The sequence below is a fragment of the Podarcis filfolensis genome (genome assembly GCF_964270895.1).
Source record: "Podarcis filfolensis genome assembly, chromosome: 10".
Classification (NCBI taxonomy): domain Eukaryota; kingdom Metazoa; phylum Chordata; class Lepidosauria; order Squamata; family Lacertidae; genus Podarcis; species Podarcis filfolensis.
The window spans coordinates 37,934,249-37,953,322 of record NC_139612.1 but is presented as its reverse complement, the minus strand read 5'-3'; the positions used below and the strand labels follow the sequence as shown (position 1 = coordinate 37,953,322).

At 39.4% G+C, this 19,074-nt stretch overlaps 1 protein-coding gene across 2 annotated transcripts in view; it reads left to right on the top strand.

The window, feature by feature from the left end:
• The window catches only part of MGAT4C (MGAT4 family member C), a 320,040-nt gene that overhangs the window by 58,076 nt on the left and 242,890 nt on the right, over positions 1-19,074 (top strand). The gene's annotated exons all lie outside the window — the stretch shown is intronic.

The window sequence follows — 19,074 nt, the reverse complement described above, 5'->3', positions numbered from 1 at the left end:
TTGGTATGGACATCGTTGGCCACTGTATTCAGGGCTGGGTAGGAATTTTCCCACTGGGCCAATTGGATCTAGTCTGGTGGCTTTGCCTACCTCATAGCAAACGTCACAACTTTGGGTGGTTTAACCATTGGGTAATTCTTAGTTTGGTTGGAGGGGAGGTTGTAGCCTGTGCCTGCCCCTCTGAGAGAAAGGGTATCCTGTTAAAGGGATCTGGGAGGAGTTGCTTCTGTCCAGATAACTAGGCAGGGTCTAGAGCTCCTCAAGACAGCATCCCATCAGGAGCGTTTCTATTTGATGTAATTCACAGGATTCCCCTGCTGTTGGGTTGGCTCAGGGAATACTTCTGACATGTGGGCTAGAAGCCAATGATTCTATCCAGTGCCTATGCCAAACATCTGTAATCAATAAAGTTGAGTCTTTTTTTGACCCAAGATATTGTGTTATGTCTGGTTATTCCTTGGTAATGGGGGCAGCAGAAGGTGCAGAGACTTGAGACGCAATCTAGAGTTAGGATGAAACCCAACTTGTTGGTTATGTCACCTGCTGCCAAACTGCCAAGTCAGTCTAGGTATGTCAATGGGCTATGACAGATTTATTGTGACTCATTGAATCAGCAGCATTCCTGAGTATCAATTTATGGATCTCAGAAAAGGCAGCTCCATCTTCTGGAAAGCTATCATGATGGTGCAGGAAGTAAGGTAACAGAATTTGAGTCCTTGAAATAGAGAGGTCCCTCCCTTAAGACACCTGGCTGACCCCACGATAGAAATATTTAAGTGGCAGTTAAACACAGTTTTATTTTACAGAATTGTGAAGGAAATTGGATTTTAGTAAGCTGCTATTATGGATATTGACACTGCTGAGCTCTGTTAAAATTAGACTGTGGTTCTGTGATTTTAATTATAGTTTTATATAATTATGGTTAATTTACAATATGGCTTTCTATTATTTACTTGGATCCTCATACCTGGCATTGCTGGGGAATTCTAAGAAGAACCCAAAACCAGTGGTTTGGAAAACAGTGGTTAAAATAGTGCAGTTTTGAAAGGGTCAGTCCAACATCTTAATTCACAATGCCCCCAACTAAATCCAAACACCTACAAAAATCCTGCTCCTTGATCTCAGGAACCATCACACAAAATTTGGTTAAGCTTTGTGCAGTTGTGAAAGGTTCCTTTCAGCATCTTGTTTCAAAATGGTGCCCAACTATATTCTAAAGTAGATGAAAAATTGTTCCCTGATCTTAGGAACCATCGTGAAAAAATTGTTTATAAAACATCCAAATGCATAGTGAACCAAAAAAGAAAAACCTTTCAGAAATATATGCAGATGTTAGTCACCCTGAGCTCTTGATTTGAAGATTGGAAAGATATAAAAAACCTATAAATAATAATGATTTCAGTAACAATAGTCATCAAAAACAGCAGAAGAATGGAGTACAGTAGTTCTTCATCAAAGTGTTTGCAAAAATTTCTTCATTAACCCAGTAAGCCACAATACTTTGTCTAAATGTCTAGACATGTTGCTTTCTCCTTATTCCAAATGATAATTAAAGGCTTCAGCAGGATCTAGAATACTTTTGCTATTTTTACTTTTCCATATATCATACTGGACCCATTGAAGGCATTTAAAAGTCATTTCAATAGCATTTCTGCTGCTTAGGAACTCACAGCTCAGTCTGAATGTAGGAAAGGATGCAATAAGTAATGTATTTTGAATGAAAAAAAATTAAACAGACATCTTGGTAATGATTTTTTCTAATGGGCTTCTAATCCTGTTCATTAAACCATAATTCTTTGCATTAATAGTCTTACAGTTGCAGAAAAACTGTGTAGGTGTCAGAGAAAATAGTGATTTTAATGATAGTCAAATCCAAATTCTTCAGAATGAATCATCCAATTTTCCTGCAGATATACCTTAAATTAAAGAAGGAAAAGCAAGTTAAGAAAGATAACATTATCATTTTAAAAAAGCTCATTCAATATATGATATTTTAAGGAACACAATTATGAGACTATCAAGTCCCTGTGCAGCAGTTATGTGTATGGGAAATCTGCTCAGAGCTTCAATGTTCATTCAGGTAAATGGGATGAGCCATTTAAAAAAATATTTTTATCCCACCAAAGAGCTTGGAGTGGTTCCTTCTTCCTCATTTTCTTCTTGTTTTTGTTTTATCCTCACAACAACATGATGATAGATTGACAGTTGAATGATAATTAAAGACTGGTCCAAGGTCATCCAATCAGCTTCATTTCTGAGTAGGGATTTGAATAGGACTTGGTCCTACCTGGTCCTAGTCCAGCACTCTAACCACTATACCACATTGGCAATGTCATATTGTAGAGTAAAGCTTAGCATTCATGGTGCAATAAGCTCCTGAAATAAAACTACTTTAGCCTACCTGATTTCTAGCAGGAGGGAGTTCCACAGAGTTGGGTTCCTACACTGAAGGCACAATCCTCACTGACGTGACTAGTGCTCCCCCAGATGATATTGGTGATTTTCTTGGGTCATACAGGGTTAGGTGGTCCTTCTGGTTAAGTTGTTTCCACTTATGGACTTATGGATGGGAAAGACTCTGTGGGTCTTTAACACTGGTGTCATATTTGAGTGGTAGTCTGTTCCCATCACCAGGCTAGCCTCAGCATTCAGCAGTAGCTGAAGCTTTTGGACAAGACCTGGACACCTGAGAAATCAATCGTCAGTAATTCTCGTGAAGAAACTCCGTATCTTAAACCATCCCTCATACTGAAACAGATGTTGCAGGTGTGTTCAGTTTTAAAAGATTCTGTGCTTAAATGTCCCTAGTTTCACAAAATTATTTCCCACACCTTTTTAAATAGTGAGTGTGCATGTCCTTTATTTCTGAAACACTAAAGCACTGGACTCAGCATACAGAGCATAGTTTGAACAAAACCACCATATTGTTAAAACACAACGAATCTGGATGATACTGTCTTACTTAGAATATCACATCAATGGAACAACAGAATGGATTGTGGGCATTGCATGAAGAACAGACACAATTATCAGGTATATAGCCCTTGATGTTCACCCAGAAACTGCAGTTCATGCAAAATACAGTGGTTTGACTGTTAGCTGGGAAAGACTTCTGCCCCCACCTTATGCTGTTGATGAAATAATTGCTTTGGATGCCAATTAGCTGATGAACAAAGTTCAAAGTTGTTGGTTCTGGTATACAAATCTGTCTTGGGACTAGGTTCCCTAAAAGATCACCCCTTATTGACCCAACTGACTTTTGCACGACAAAGCCTAATGAAGATACAGTCTGACCAGGAAGTCTGTTCCACATAATGTCATAATTGGGTCTTTAGGGTCTTTTTTATGTAGGAATTTTATTGTACAGTGGTACCTCGGGTTACATACGCTTCAGGTTACAGACGCTTCAGGTTACAGACTCCGCTAACCCAGAAATAGTACCTCGGGTTAAGAACTTTGCTTCAGGATGAGAACAGAAATCATGCTCCGGCGGCGTGGCAGCAGCAGCAGGAGGCCCCATTGGCTAAAGTGGTGCTTCAGGTTAAGAACAGTTTCAGGTTAAGAACGGACCTCCGAAACGAATTAAGTACTTAACCCAAGGTACCACTGTATTCTCTCAACAAGGTACTTTTTGATCAGAACTGGGTCTTTAGTGTGGTAGCACCTATCTCTTGGAACTCCCATATCAGATGGGCATGATATTATATTTTCAGCATATATTGAATACCTTCTTTTTCCAACAAACCTTTTAAGTGAATATATTTATCCTTGGATAGTGTATAGTTCAGCAATATAGCATGGGCTATGTCCATTGCTACAAACCTACATGCATATTTTCAGTGGATTTAAAGCAGCTCTGTGCTGCTCAGCACACTCGATGTGTGACTTTGATGGCATGTGCAGAGCTGTGTTTTTGGAATGTGTTTACGGATCAAAGCAAAAGTCTTACACTTATGTCACATGAAGACCCAATAGTTCTTTCTCTGCTTTCACAAAGGTCAGTCTAATTGTCTTTCTTGCATTTTAGGAGTAAAGGCATAAATAGGATTTTAAAAACATATTGTAACTAACTGAACACTGCAGTTTTGACAATCCCCCTCCTTATGGAGAAATATATTTGTCACATTCACTGCCATACTTGACCAGTAAATTGCCCTATGTCTGAGTAACTTTAGTTTTAATTTTTCTCTTCTCAGATGGCAATCAATATGTCTAGAAGCTCTTGTTATGGATATACAGCTCAGTCTTAAATAGATGAGTTACAAAGGCTTTTCTTTCTTCCTTTTTTTAAAGCAAAACAAGATTTGGAATATTTTGCTAGTGTTTGTTTGTTGGAAGCAAATTAAAATCTGATGTTGTGAAACTAGTGCTTTTTATTGATTAGCGTGTTAGTCGAATTGCCTTTTCTCAGTTTCACTCTAAACTGGTTATGTTCATTTTTGGATGGAATAATGAGCTTGCTTTCTTGACAAGTCCCTTATGTATACCCAGACGGAGCTTTGAAAGACCAACCTTTTCTCTGAGCTTTTTCATTCTAATCACAATGGAAATGGCAGGCGGGTACCAAGAGCATGGAATAAGTTTTTTTTATGGAGAAAATGCATGTCATTTCTTTGAAGCTCAAAACTTAAATCTATATTGAGCACAGTTAACAGATAAACAATACACCCTAGGGTTTGTGCAGCATTTAAGCTAGTTGAACGAATATGGTTACTGGGCCTCAAATGCCAAAGCAAATAGGCAAGAAGACGGTGCTGATTAATGACAGCTGCACAAACTAAAGCTTAGATTAAAAATAATTATTACACAGCACAGACTTAACATTTGCTTGGCAGAAATCCAGTGGCTCAATGCTTAGAACACAAGAGCATGAAATCATTAAGCTTTCCTTTGTGGAATACAATGGCATCGATGGAGTGACTAATCCAATGCAAAATATCTTTCTAATCCAGTAGAAACCTAGTACTAATGGCTAGCCTTTACTTCATCAAATGGAGAAGCTGGGACTTGGGGCATCATTTAGAACAGCCAGTTGTGGATAAGTGAAGCTCAGAACACAATATTACTTCTGGGGATTGGCCTTTATTCTGAAAGTGGCCAGAATGGTAGTTGATAAACTTTCTCTCCAAGGACATTTGGACTTTATAATACATCCTTTGTAGACACTTCAGCCAAACCTCTTATCCAATAGTGGCAAAAAACAACATCTGTGTCCTGCGTAATTTTAATCACAAGAGCCTTGAGTCTAGCTTAGCCTATCTGCCACCCTCAACCAAAGGCTTCTAGAATTTGATTTGCGCTTCAGGAATTATTTATACATACAAGTATGGTCTGGGGAAAGAATAGACCTTGGATGCCCTGATGAATGATCTTCTCTGGAAGAGAGCCAGGGGCAGTGCAACCCTCTTAATCCTGTTGGCTCTCTCAGCAGCTTTTAATACCACTGACCACAGTATTCTCATGTATGATTTCCTTGGTTTGAGGGTTGATGACACTGTATTCAGTGGCTTGATTCTTGCATGCAGGGATTGATCCAGAGAATAGCATTGAGTAATTGTGCCTTGGCTACCTGGCAGTCACTATATTTTCCTCAACACTATTTAGCATCTGTCTGCAGTTGCTGGGAGATGTGATTTAGGAGATTTGGAGTGAAGCATCACCAATAAGTGGATGATACTTGGCTGTGTTTCTCTGTAACATCTGAGTCAGAAACAGCATTGCATGCCCTGAACCAGTCCCTCAAAGCAGAAATGGGCTTGATGAAACCTAATAATGGAGACTGAATTCTGATCAGGCAAGAGACCCTATGAGTGGGTGGGTCTCTTGTATGGGTCCAATCTTGGGACCAATAATTGGGTTGCACTCCTAAATCCATATTAGTTTTTAGAGGCTGAAGTGACTCGTGTTGCATCACTACCAACTCTGGTTGGTATGCCCATTCTTAGACAGAGTAATCTCTCCGCTGTTAATTGGTATATACATTTGTTGTTCTGTACTCTTTCTTTCTTCTTGATTGGTTCTACATGTTGTTTCTGCTTCAAGGGAATTCAAAACCCGGAACACAGAGATTCATAATGGGCAGATGACCTTGCATTCTTGCAGATGGGCATTTGATTTTTTTTTTTGTGCTTTAGAATTCTGAGATCATAATAACAAGATCCTGTTTGGTAGGGAGAACATTGCGGTGGTTGTTGATTCAGTGTTAGAGTTGAATTTATTGTCCTCAGAGAACCGTTTCGCCTTACGGAACAGGATGAAGTAACTTAACCTTAGTTTATTCGTTGAGGATAATGTCTTTTGGTATATGAAATATTTATTGTGTTGCTGTTACTGTTCAGGGAGTTGGTATAAGTAGAAGCATTTTCCAGTGCGCCATTTGTGTCCTTGAAGCATTACTGCTATTCCAAGGAGGCCTGCTTTTGATTGATTCCCTCCTAGTGTCTCCCCCTTTTGCTTCTATAGACCTATTGTTTCTCATTCTTTCATTACGACTGGTTATAGATTCCAGTAAGCCAATTCATTTTCTCTCAATGAATTAAAAATGTGTGCAGATTTTTGCTTTTGTCTATTTATATTTGAAAAGATATATGTGGAAAACAGAACAGAACAAAAAGCTCTGTAAACTCAGTTCTATAAGTCATCAAGGTTATTTATTGTTATCCTGGTGAAAAAACTTTTTGAAAGAGTCTTTGATGTGAATAGACTTGACAGCCTGGGGCTTAGGAAGAATGGTGCACCCATTAGGGATTTTAGTGTACAGCAGTAGCTGCCATCTTGTTTTCTGTCACAGCTCAATAATGACAGCTGTTTTCACTGGGAGTACTGCATTTTAATTTTTTTTTAAAAAAAACTGGTATCCTCTGTGAAACAGGAATCCGGTTTATGTGTGTTGAAATTACAGGAAAAGTCTTCGTATTTTCTGGGAGGGCAGACCCCAATAACCTAAAAGGTTGTTGGATTCTGAACTTTTAGAATTAAATGAACACCCCCGCTTTTAAAATGGCTGGATTCTGGGAGGGGGTTAGAGAGGGATTGTGGAGGCTGCAGTGCATGGCGATAGATTCCTAATGTTCATATTTCCTAATGTACTAAAGGAGTAGCCAGTCTTTTCTTTTGTGAGGTAAACAGGCCGAGAGGTGCACCCTTCTTAACTCAATTAACTATCTATCAGCAGCACCCATTTTGCTCTCTTCCTTGGGAAGTGCTTAAAATCTGTGGAAATTTATCTGATGGTAGTGAAGTACTATTATCCTGGCACTGAAGTACTTTCTGGTTACTTCCACTTAAAAGCTGAAAAGTGTATGGCTCATGTTCCCCTCCCAGAATTACAATTTCTGAGTGGTTTAATAATCCATTCATCCTCTGACCATCATAGGTCTGTGAGGGGAATTGGGGTCTATTAAAAACTCTCAGCACTCTTAATGAAGTACTGTCCCCAGGATTATTTGGGGGAAGCCATGACTGTTTAAAATGGTATATTAATGCTTTGAATGTATAGTGTGAACATGGCTTTGCTTTGACTAGATGCTGCCTGCTTTCCTTGCAAGCTTCACATTCTTGTAAAACAGGTCATGAACAAACTTCTCTCTGTGTTCTGTTCTAATTCATGTGAATAATAATAATGACGATGCCAGTCTTATCTGTATTCCTTACTGTACTTCTCAAACATGGTGTGCAGGTTGCACAAGGCAAGTTATTTGACAGGTGCATGTGCAAAAGGTGCTTTTCTCAAAGTTCCAGGGCAGCTGGCACTCTTGTAATATTCCTCAGAGATGGCCTCATTTTGTGGGCCTGTATCAATTATGCTCAGCTAGTACAAATAAGTAGCAGAACGAGATAAAGGGATCCTAAAATGTCAACAACAATATCTTTTTGCTCTGTGTCCCAGAATCAAATGTTTTTCTGTGACTAATTAGGATGGTTTCGTAGACCTTATGAAGTGCTCTGTATTTTTAGAGCACTGGAGCAATATTAATTAACCTGTATAATTAAAGTGCTTGATTTAAGAAGCTCATTAGGACCTTTAAAATCTAAAGTATTCTCCCCAAAATTAATTAGTGAAGCCTTGTTTAATTCAGCATCCCTTTGCTCTTGCATGGTTATTATAATATAAATGCTAATCTGTCCATGTGCCTTCAAAGTGCCTTGAATCATTGTGTTTCCAAGCGCGATGGTGGAGCCAAGGCAGGGCAAGGTTGTCATAAATACAGGACAGCTGCTTGGGATTTAAACAAGCCACAACTTTATTGATTACAGATGTTAGCAGGTTTTGGCACATGTATTGGGTGTGTATCCTGAATCAACCAACCCATTTGCTGGCTGATTATTAGGCAGGGTTAACCAAGGGTATGGATTTTCCCATGACATACATCAAACTAGGGTGACTGCCACCCTCAAACCACCATTTTGGGGTTCTCTGGCCCATCAGTCCTTGTCTGGGCATCCTGACAGAATCATTTTCCCCTGGATGCCTTTAATTAGATACACTGATTCCTTTCACTGGGTTGGAACTTCCTGCCCCTCCCCCCCACACCTAGATTACTTCCTATGTCCTTATCTTGTATTAATTAGGGTGAGAGCACTCTCTGTTGTGGCACCCACCTTACAGAATCGTCCCTCTTCTGAAATAAGTTGAGCACAAATGGTGATGTGCTTTTGACATTTGTTGAAAGCTTATTTGTTCCTCCTGGCCCTCAAGACTCAATAGTGTTCGCTTGCTCTATTTCTCTCTCTCTCTCTCTCATATGTATATGTATGTGCATTTATTGCTTTAATATATCAGTTGCAATGAATTCTACATTTTTGAGTTCCTAAGAAATGGTGGCCTACTTCAGTAATACAGCAACAACAACAACAAGGCCTCTCCTCCTTCTGGAGGGGAGGTGTTGTGAGCGGGAGACGATTCTCGCATCATGCAGGGGGCGTTCTGTCCCCTGCCCCACTCACATGGCTGGCGTGCCACACCCCCGGTTGAGCACGGCCCCTGGCATGGTGGGGGTGTGGTTTGCTGCTCAAATACAGCCACACCAGCCATTCTGCCCTTTTGTGCTCACGGAATGTGTTGTTGGTGTGTGGAAGGGAAAGGTGCGGCCATCGCCTACCCCTTCAATTTTGGGTATTCCGTTAAAGGAATCCGGCGGTCGTGGATCCTGTCCGATGCCTGTGTGGCCATGGCACGACCCTCGGTGACATCAGGGGAGAGCTTATAGTTGTATTAGCATCAACAGGCTCCCCCGACTGGTGGTTAACCCCTCTTCAGACTCACCCCTCTCTGAGTGGGTGGAATCAAATCTTCCGTGGTCCAATGCCTAAGCCAATACATTCTCACATGCTGTAATCAATAAAGTTGTGGCCTTTTCTTGCCCATTAACCTTATACACTGTGTCCACGTGTCTTTATTCCACCAAGCGGGGATCGGGTCCTCAAATCACAACAACAACAACATATTATTTATACCCCACCCATCTGGCTGGGTTTCCCAACAGATTAAAAACAGAATAAAGCATCAAACATTAAAAACTTCCCTAAACAGGGCTGCCTTCAGATGTCTTCTAAAGGTCAGATAGTTGTTTATTTCCTTGACATCTGATGGGAGGGTGTTCCACAGGGCGGGCACCACCACTGAGAAGGCCCTCTGCCTGGTTCCCTGTAACCTCACATCTCACAGTGAGGGAACTGCCAGAAGGCCCTTGGAGCTGGACCTCAGTGTCCAGGCAGAACGATGGAGGTGGAGATGTTCCTTCAGGTATACTGGGCCAAGGCCATTTAGAGCTTTAAAAGTCAACACCAACAGTTTAAATTGTGCTTGGAAACGCACAGGTATATGAGTGAAGTAATTATAATGGTGGAAGAGGAAGTAGAGAAGAGGGTAGGCACATATATTACAAAGGAGTTTATGAAGTTGCCTGATACCACCTCCTTCACCGGAGATTTTTAAACAGAGGTTGGATGGTCTTCCATCTGGGATTCTTTAGCCGTGATTCCTCCATTGCAAAGGCCTTGACTAGAAGATCCTGGGGTCCCTTTCAACTGTCCAATTATTTGATTCTAAGTCAAACCTTTTGCTCTATCTTGCTTAGTCCTATGTTCACTGACTGGCTGCAGCTCTCTTAGGTTTCAGGAAGAAGACATTTCCAACTCTACCCTGGAGACTCTGGGGATTGTACCTTGGACCTTCTGCATGCAAATCAGATACCCTAACACAGTCCTACAGCCCTATGCTGTTTCTTCCCCACCCCAAATATCCTGCACAAAGTGGTGAAAAGTTATTGGAGAGCAACCAACAGATTGCAATTCAAGAGACACAGTTGTGCACTGAATACGTATTGAAACTGCCACATGTCTCCAAATGTCTCACCACCCGTCCACAGCAACGACAAGAATCCTTGCCTTCGATCTGTCTTCTTTTTCTTGTCCCCTTTATTTTTGACTAAGTGCAGAACCCCTAGAATGAGAGGGCTTGTCTTTTAGAGTATGTTAATGAATAGTAAAGAGAAGTCACTCATCGCACAAACCTCAGAGGACTTAATACTATCTCTAAATCCTCTGGAAGCACGGTAGCACTCCACATGAAAGACTTCTGAGAGCTCCCTTGTGCACACTAGAAAGTACAGTGGTATTAAATCAGTGTCTTTTCTCTAAGTATCATTAAAGTCTGAAGTTTTTGCTGGCATTTGAACTTTTCTGGAAATTAGGTCTTTTGGGGACTTCCCTACAGCCTGAGCTAAAATGAGAGAAACAAATGGCAGGGACTAATATTATTAATCAAATACGTTGATGTAATGAGCAGAAAACACTGGGGAGTGTAGCTCACCCAGAGCTGGAGTATTAACATGATCCTCCTTGTTCTGTCAAGTGAATGAAGTGATAATAAGGCTCTCAAGTTTGTTGATACAGAGTAAATCAGAGATTGGGGAAACAATCAAACAGAAGATTGATACTTCTCTTTTCCTTGATGGGGCTAGTACTTCATGCTAGCAGTTTAAATTGCCACAATGTTTTTACAAGATCGCTTGCAGTTTAAACGGTACCTTTTTTTTGGCAATATTGTATTTTGCGTGGCTCATGATCTTTTGTAAACGCTCAATATGTTTTACAAGTTGAATCCATGCAACCAGAAACAAGTTCAATCGAGCTTACCCCCAGGAAACAATGCAGAGGGTGGAAGTCATAATGATTCTAATAAATTGGCGTGTGTGTGTGCGTGTGTGTGTGTGAGAGAGAGAGTACCCACAGAGTCCTTTAAGACCATTTGCTTTTGTCTGCAATAGACTAACACAGCTCCTCTCCCATGTGCATTCATTTGTTTTTATCTAACTTTATCGGTAGCTTTTCAGTTTGACTGTACTAGCCTTGTTGGCCCAGGCAATGTTGGACCTGGGAATGTGGATGCAAGAAGAAAAGGGTAGAGACATTTCACTTTCCTTAGAAGAGCTTCCCTTGGGGTCTAATCTTGAGGAGGAATCCCATGGGTGCCCAATGATTAAAAAAGCAGTAATGTTTTAAATAACATTGGAGGAAAACGTCACACAAACACACACAGAGCAGAGCTATAAGCAACAGACACAACAACATTTGCTTAAAAATATGGCTATTGCGATAGTTTAATGGCCATCTGAACTAAGAAGTGAATGAAATTTACAGTGCTGTGCATAAATAAATAAATGATACATCACGCTTATGTATAATATTTACAGTGCTGCATTACTCCCCAGGACATTAATACTAAGAAAGCATGGCAACATACAAAGCAGGAATTTGTTTTCTGCTTGTAGATCTTATTAAAGCATCACTCTTACTACAGTGCATCAGAATATTTTCCTTCATTCGTTCAAAATCTCAAGTGACTTGCCCAGTAGATAACCTTTTTCTTTCTTTCCTAAAAATAAAGACAGAGTCAGTCCTAACGCTAATTGGTAAACAGTTGCATCTGCTTACTTTGGTGAGGTTTGTGTCATATCAGATGTTTTTGAAGATTGATTTAGCTGAGGATGGCTCAGATTATAATTTCATGGGATGTGCTTTTTGAGGTGAGCAAGTGTGAGAGAGCAGGGAGGGAAGGGGAGAGAACTCAATCCATATGTGTGTATTCTTTTTTAAAGTGTTGTGGCTAACCCAGCTGGAGACAACGAAAGACAGAAACAGTCCAAAGTGGAAATCACATATTCAAAGCATAAACACATCCATGGGCCCATCTGTGTGACTCCCTCTCAAGTTATTAATGTTGGCTTTATTTCCCCCAAGCTCATCCATATGAATTATAAAATTTACATATTGCTGCAGGATAAATTTAGGTCACAGTCTTTGTAGTCATGTTGGTTCCACAGAATGCAAGGAAAGAGCTAGTGAAATTATACCTTTTAATTGGACTAAGATGTTTTCGAACTTCAAGGAAGTAGGCTTCATGTGGAAAGTAAAATGACATATAATTAAGTGCACACTTAAGATGTATAAGTTTAACTCTTTGGTCACTTGAATGAAAAAAAGAAGATGGTTGTCTGGGATAACATAACATATCTGCTTTGACAGGATCAGCACCAGGCTCATGAATGGGACACTTTGACCAGAGAATGAGATGTACCAGTCTGACAGATAAGTCTAGCAGAGAATGCATAATAATAAAAAGTCTGGACCCAAACATTTCAACTTCTTATAGTACGAACTCAATCTAATTTGGATCCACCCTGTGTCTTTCAGATTCAGTTTGTCATTGAGGTGTGAATCAGATCTGTTAAATGGATTCAGCATGATGAGTTGTAAGCAGATCAGTCCAGAAGTTTTTGTATGGGGCACCCTTAAAGATGATTTAAAAAAAAATCAAGAGAAACTTTCTCTGACTTTTTGATTTTTGGCTATAACTGGATGAAATTTACAGACATAGTTGCCCCTTCTGGGGAGATGCAACCTCAAAATGAGAGGAGCTGTGGTTCTCCTGCATGCACAGGATTTAATATAAAAAAGGGAAATCATGTTTCCTCTCCTATGCTTCCAGCCTACAACAATCAGTTTGAAAACTGGAAATGTGTAGGATGGACAGAACTGGAATCATACAGAGTAGATCCTAAACAGACCAAGCTACTTCCAAATGTTGCAAATACATATACAAGGAAAATCTTGTTGTTGCTGCTTTGAACTGAGCTCTCTTAAAAGTTTGCAAACTGGTAGCCAAACTAGTAACCAAACAAATGCAAACTGCGGAAGGCTAAGGAAAGGGTGGGGAGAGTCAGTAGAATGAAGACAAATTGACTGTAGTATTGATTTTATTTGTTAAGAATCAGAAAGCAGCTGGGATGAATGTCAGTAGTCCACTGCTCTTTGGAACACCTTGCATTCCTAGGCAGAACTTGCAGAAAAACACAACCATTTGAAAACAAAAGACTACTAGTTATTACAAATCACTTTAATTGTGGCCTAGGAAAATAATTCAATGTGATTAAACCTAGACCTGTTAGTCATGAAATCAAGGTTCTCTCCACTCCTCTTGAGTTCAGGGTAACTTCCCTAGTTAGCTTGGTTTTACTTCAACAACAACCACAAACACAATAGCAATAAAGCAACAGCAGCAGCAACAATGGAGTGGTTGCTTTATTTTAAATGCCAACACATTTTGTGTGGATACCCAAGTTTACAGAGGTCCTCAGGACTTTAAGGATTCCATGAAATAACTTGATAAACCTTGATAACAATGCAATCTGACTTTGACTTGTGAAAACCGAGACTTCCGGTTAGCGCCAGCGCTTAATGGCGGATCTCACCCGGAGCTCCGGAGAAGATAAATGACTCTTTGGAGGAACTAAAAAAGCAAGGCGCAGAGACTAAACTACAAGTTGCTGAAACTAAAGTACAAGTTGCTGAAACAAATAAAAAATAAAAAATAAAAAAATTGAAGAAATCTCTGGGAAAATTGACTTAAATACAAAAAGTATAACTGACCTTGGGAACAAAGTGAACTCAAATGCAGAAGCAATTGGGAAATTATTGGAAGATTCATCTACAACACGAAAGATAGCCGAGGAAGCTAAGGAAATTGCAACTGCTGCAGAGGAAAAATTTCCACCAGTTTACAAGAAACTGGATGAGTATGAGCTGGCACTCTCTATGCTGGATATGCAACGTAAGGAGAGGAATTTAAGGATTAGACTTGTGCCGGAAAGGGAAGGAGATAACCTGGTGGACGATTTGACAAAAGAATTTTCTGATTTTTGGAAGCAGGAGTTGGAGAAAGAAGACTTCAAGATAGAAAGTGCATTTAGATTGGGAACAAGGCAGAAGAAGAATCGACCCAGAGATTGTCTTATAACTCTAAGATCAAAGGAGGAGCGAGATAAAATATTGAACCTGCATTACCAAACAACCCTTCGAATCGAAGATTTTCATATTGAGATCTTCAAAGACATTCCTAAGAGTATTTTGGACGCAAGAGGACACTATAAGGACCTGGTGATATTGCTGAAAAGGAACTACATACCATTCAGGTGGGAGTTTCCCCAAGGCTTGTCTTTTAAATACAAGGGGAAGAAGAGAAGAATAAAGACTGTGAGTGATAAAGACAAGTTCCTGGGAGAACACGAAGAAGACCTACAGAAAGAGACATTTCCAGGACAAGGGCATCCGTCACTGGACACGGACACGGTACCACCGACAGATGAGGAACAAAAACAGGGAGCTGTAGGAGGAAGGAGTAAATAATCCCATCATGGCTCTGCAACTTCTAACCTGGAATTGTAACGGTTTGAACATTCCCAGAAAGAGAAAAAATATATTTCACGCCTTAAAGAAAGACCAATTGGACTTGATTTGTCTACAAGAGACTCATGTGACAAGAGCACATAGAAAATTATTAATAAATAAAAGATTTGGACAGGAATTTATATCTTCAGACAGAGTAAAAAAGAGAGGAGTGGTGATCTATGCAAAAGAAAAGTTGCAACCGAAACAAATTTTTAAAGATGATCAAGGAAGATATTTGGCAATTGAAATTCAATCTCAAGGAGAGAAGTACTTGATAGTGGGAATCTATGCACCAAATGAAGGGAAAGCTGAATTTTTTAAGAAGTTGCATGAAATTTTGATGGACCATATGGATTACAACTTAATTTTGATGGGAGATATGAATGGAGTAGTTTCAACAAATATGGACAAAGCACAAAGACAGGTAATAACAAAAGATGGAAGACTACCAAAGACTTTTTTTGAAATGACTGACAATATGGACTTGATTGACATTTGGAGAACAAAACACCCATTAGAAAGAGAGGGAACCTTCTTTTCTGAAGCCAAAATGACATGGACAAGGATTGACCAAATTTGGGTGACTAGCAGTATGGCGCCGAACATAAAGAAAGTAGAAATCTGCCCAAAAACTTTCTCCGACCACAATGCAGTAAAGATGGTGATGAGGCAAACAACAACTGGTTCCTTCAGATGGAGAATGAATGACACCTTATTCAGAGATGAGGAGATTTGCAAGAAGGCCCAAAAAACTTTGAAAGACTACTTTGAAATCAACTTAAGGTCTAAAGTAGAAAAAAGAATAGTATGGGACGCAAGCAAAGCCGTGATGAGAGGGTTTTTGATTCAGCAAAATACACTAAAGAAAAGAAAGCAAAATGAGAGGAAGGAGAGAATTTTGGAAAAGATAAAAGAAGGGGAAAAACAATTAAGATCGAAGCCAAAATCCCAAGAGATTTTAAGAGAAATTAAATTTCATCAAACACAATATATGGAACTGATGAATCAAGAATTAGAGTGGAAAATTAAACAAATGAGACAAAAAACTTTTGAATCTGCTGATAAATGTGGTAAGTTATTGGCTTGGCAAATAAAGAAGAGACAAAAACTCAACACGGTAACAAATATAGAGGCGGAAGGAAAGAATATAAGCAACCCAGCGGAAATTAGGAACTGTTTTCAGAACTACTTTAGACAACTCTACACACAAGGGCCGCAGAATGAAATGGATATACAACAATTCCTCGAGAAAAATGGGCTGAAAAAGGTTTCGCAGGAAAGTAAAACAATTTTAAATCAGGAGATATCAGCACAAGAAATAGAAGATGCCATTCAAGGCATGACGTTGGGCAAATCCCCCGGGCCGGATGGACTGACTTCTAAATATTATAAAGTTTTGAAGGAAGGACTGATACAGCCTTTGAAGGAAGTCTGTAATGAAATTATGGAGGGGAGAAGGGCACCTGATACGTGGAGTGAGGCCTATATCACACTTATACCAAAGACAGAGACTGAAAAGACTCAACTTAAAAACTACCGACCCATCTCGTTATTGAATGTGGATTATAAAATCTTTGCTGATATTTTAGCAAAGAGACTGAAAAGAGTTTTGATGGAGGAGATTCATGGGGACCAAGCGGGCTTTCTCCCGAAAAGGCATTTGTCGGACAATGTAAGGAATATAATTGACATTTTGGAAAAGTTGGAAGTGAATATAAACACTAAGGCGGTTTTGATTTTTGTGGACGCCGAGAAAGCCTTTGATAACATTTCTTGGAGTTTTATGTTGAAGAACCTCCGGGGGATGGGGGTAGGCCAAGGGTTTGAGAATGGTATAGGTGCAATATACTCTGAACAGAAAGCGAAACTAATTGTAAATAATGTGGTTACAGAAGAGTTCAAGATTGAAAAAGGGACACGTCAGGGGTGCCCTATCTCCCCACTACTTTTTATATCGGTCCTGGAGGTTTTGCTTAATATGATTAGGAGGGACCAGTTGGTTAAAGGGATTCAGGTCGGAGCTAAACAATATAAATTGAGAGCATTTGCAGATGATTTAGTACTTACATTGCAAGAGCCAGAAGCTAGCACGAAAAGAGTTTTGGAAATAATTCAAGAGTTTGGTCAAATGGCAGGATTTAAATTGAATAAGTCAAAGACAAAGGTTTTGGAGAAAAACTTGACACAGGTAGAAAAAGAAAGGTTTCAGAACGAGACAGGGTTGACTGTGGTTAAAAAGGTGAAATACTTGGGTATAAATATGACAGCTAAAAATGTGAATCTGTTTAAAGACAATTATGAAAAAACTTGGAGAGAAGTAAAAAAAGATTTGGAGATTTGGTCCAATTTAAAGCTTTCCTTGTTAGGCCGAATTGCAGTTATAAAAATGAATGTATTGCCAAGAATGTTGTTTTTGTTCCAAGCATTGCAAATAATGGATAAAATGGATTGTTTCAAGAAGTGGCAAAAAGACATATCTAAATTTGTCTGGCAGGGCAAAAAGCCCAGAATTAAATTTAAGATATTAACGGATTCAAAGGAAAGAGGGGGGTTTGCCCTGCCAGACTTTAAATTGTACTATGAAGCGGCAGCTTTCTGCTGGCTGAAAGAATGGCTGCTTCTTGAAAACACAGACATTTTGGATTTGGAAGGTTTTAACAATATTTTTGGGTGGCATGCATATTTGTGGTATGACAAGGTTAAAGCACACAAAAGTTTTAAAAACCATATTGTCAGAAAAGCACTATTAAATGTCTGGGTTAGATATAAAGACTTGCTGGAAAATAAAACTCCAAGGTGGCTGTCGCCAATGGAAGCTAAGGCAGTTAAAAAGTTAAATATGGAGTCCAAGTGGCAAAGATACTGGGAAATTTTGGAAAAGGAAGGGGACAAACTGAGATTGCAGAGTTTTGAGAAATTAAAAGGGAAGGTGAGAGATTGGTTGCATTATCATCAAATAAATGAAGCGTTTAAACTGGACAGTAAAATTGGCTTCCAGGTGGAAAAATCAAAATTGGAGACAGAACTGTTAGAACCCAGTACTAAGAACTTGTCAAAAATGTACAATTTGCTGCTGAAATGGAATACACAAGATGAAATGGTTAAATCAGCCATGATTAAATGGGCTCAGGACATTGGTCATAATATTTTGTTTGCTGATTGGGAAAAGTTGTGGACCACCGGGATGAAATTTACGGCATGTAATGCCTTAAGAGAAAATATTATGAAAATGATATATAGGTGGTACATAACCCCAGTCAAGCTTGCAAAGATTTACCATTTGCCTGACAATAAATGTTGGAAATGTAAAGAAACTGAAGGTACATTTTTTCATCTTTGGTGGACTTGCCCGAAGATTAAGGCATTCTGGGAAATGATCTATAATGAACTTAAAAAGGTATTTAAATATACTTTCTCCAAGAAACCAGAGGCCTTTCTCTTGGGTATTGTCGGCCAAGGGGTGTTAAAGACGGATATAACTTTCTTTATGTATGCTACAACAGCAGCTAGAATACTCATTGCGAAGTACTGGAAGACGCAAGAGCTACCCACACTGGAAGAATGGCAGATGAAGGTGATAGACTACATGGGCTTGGCAGAAATGACGAGCAGAATCCGAAACCAGGGAAGAGAAGCAGCGCAAGAAGAGTGGAAAAAATTCAAGGACTATTTAAAGAAATATTACAAAGTTAATGAAAGTTAGAATGATGTTGGACTGGAAAGTAAATGGTTACTATTAGCAATGGTTAAGACAAGGAGAATAAGGAAGATTAGTTTAAATCTAAATTAAAATAAGGGAAGATTTGCTGAGTAATCGATAAGAATTTGGAATACAGAAAAGGGAGGCATGAGGAAGTCGGGGAAGAAAGGTACAAGAAATTAGGATATGAAATGGTACATGTTTTTTGTTTTGTTTTTGTCTTTGTATGTTTATGTATGTTATGTTTATATGGAAAAAATTCTCGAATAAAAATATTTTTTTAAAAAAAAAAAGACTTGTGAAAACCTCACCTGAATCACCCTATTCACTTTGTAATTTGGGCCAATGTGCACATCTAGTAAATCCTGGCCTGCTGGGTTTCATAAACACACACAAAACATCTGTTTGCTGCAGGTAGATACTAGAGTTCGTTCCCTATCTGGTAATCATGGACAACTGCTTTGCTGGTTGCAGCTGAAATGCAAGAAGCCCAGAATGGAGTCTCACTTTCTCTCCCTGACTAAGGAGTAAATACTACACAAATCTGGAATAAAGTCCCTAAGCTAATGGGACCTCCTGCTGCCGCCGCGCCGCCACCACGCAATTTCTGTTCTCATCCTGAAGCAAAGTTCTTAACCCGAGGT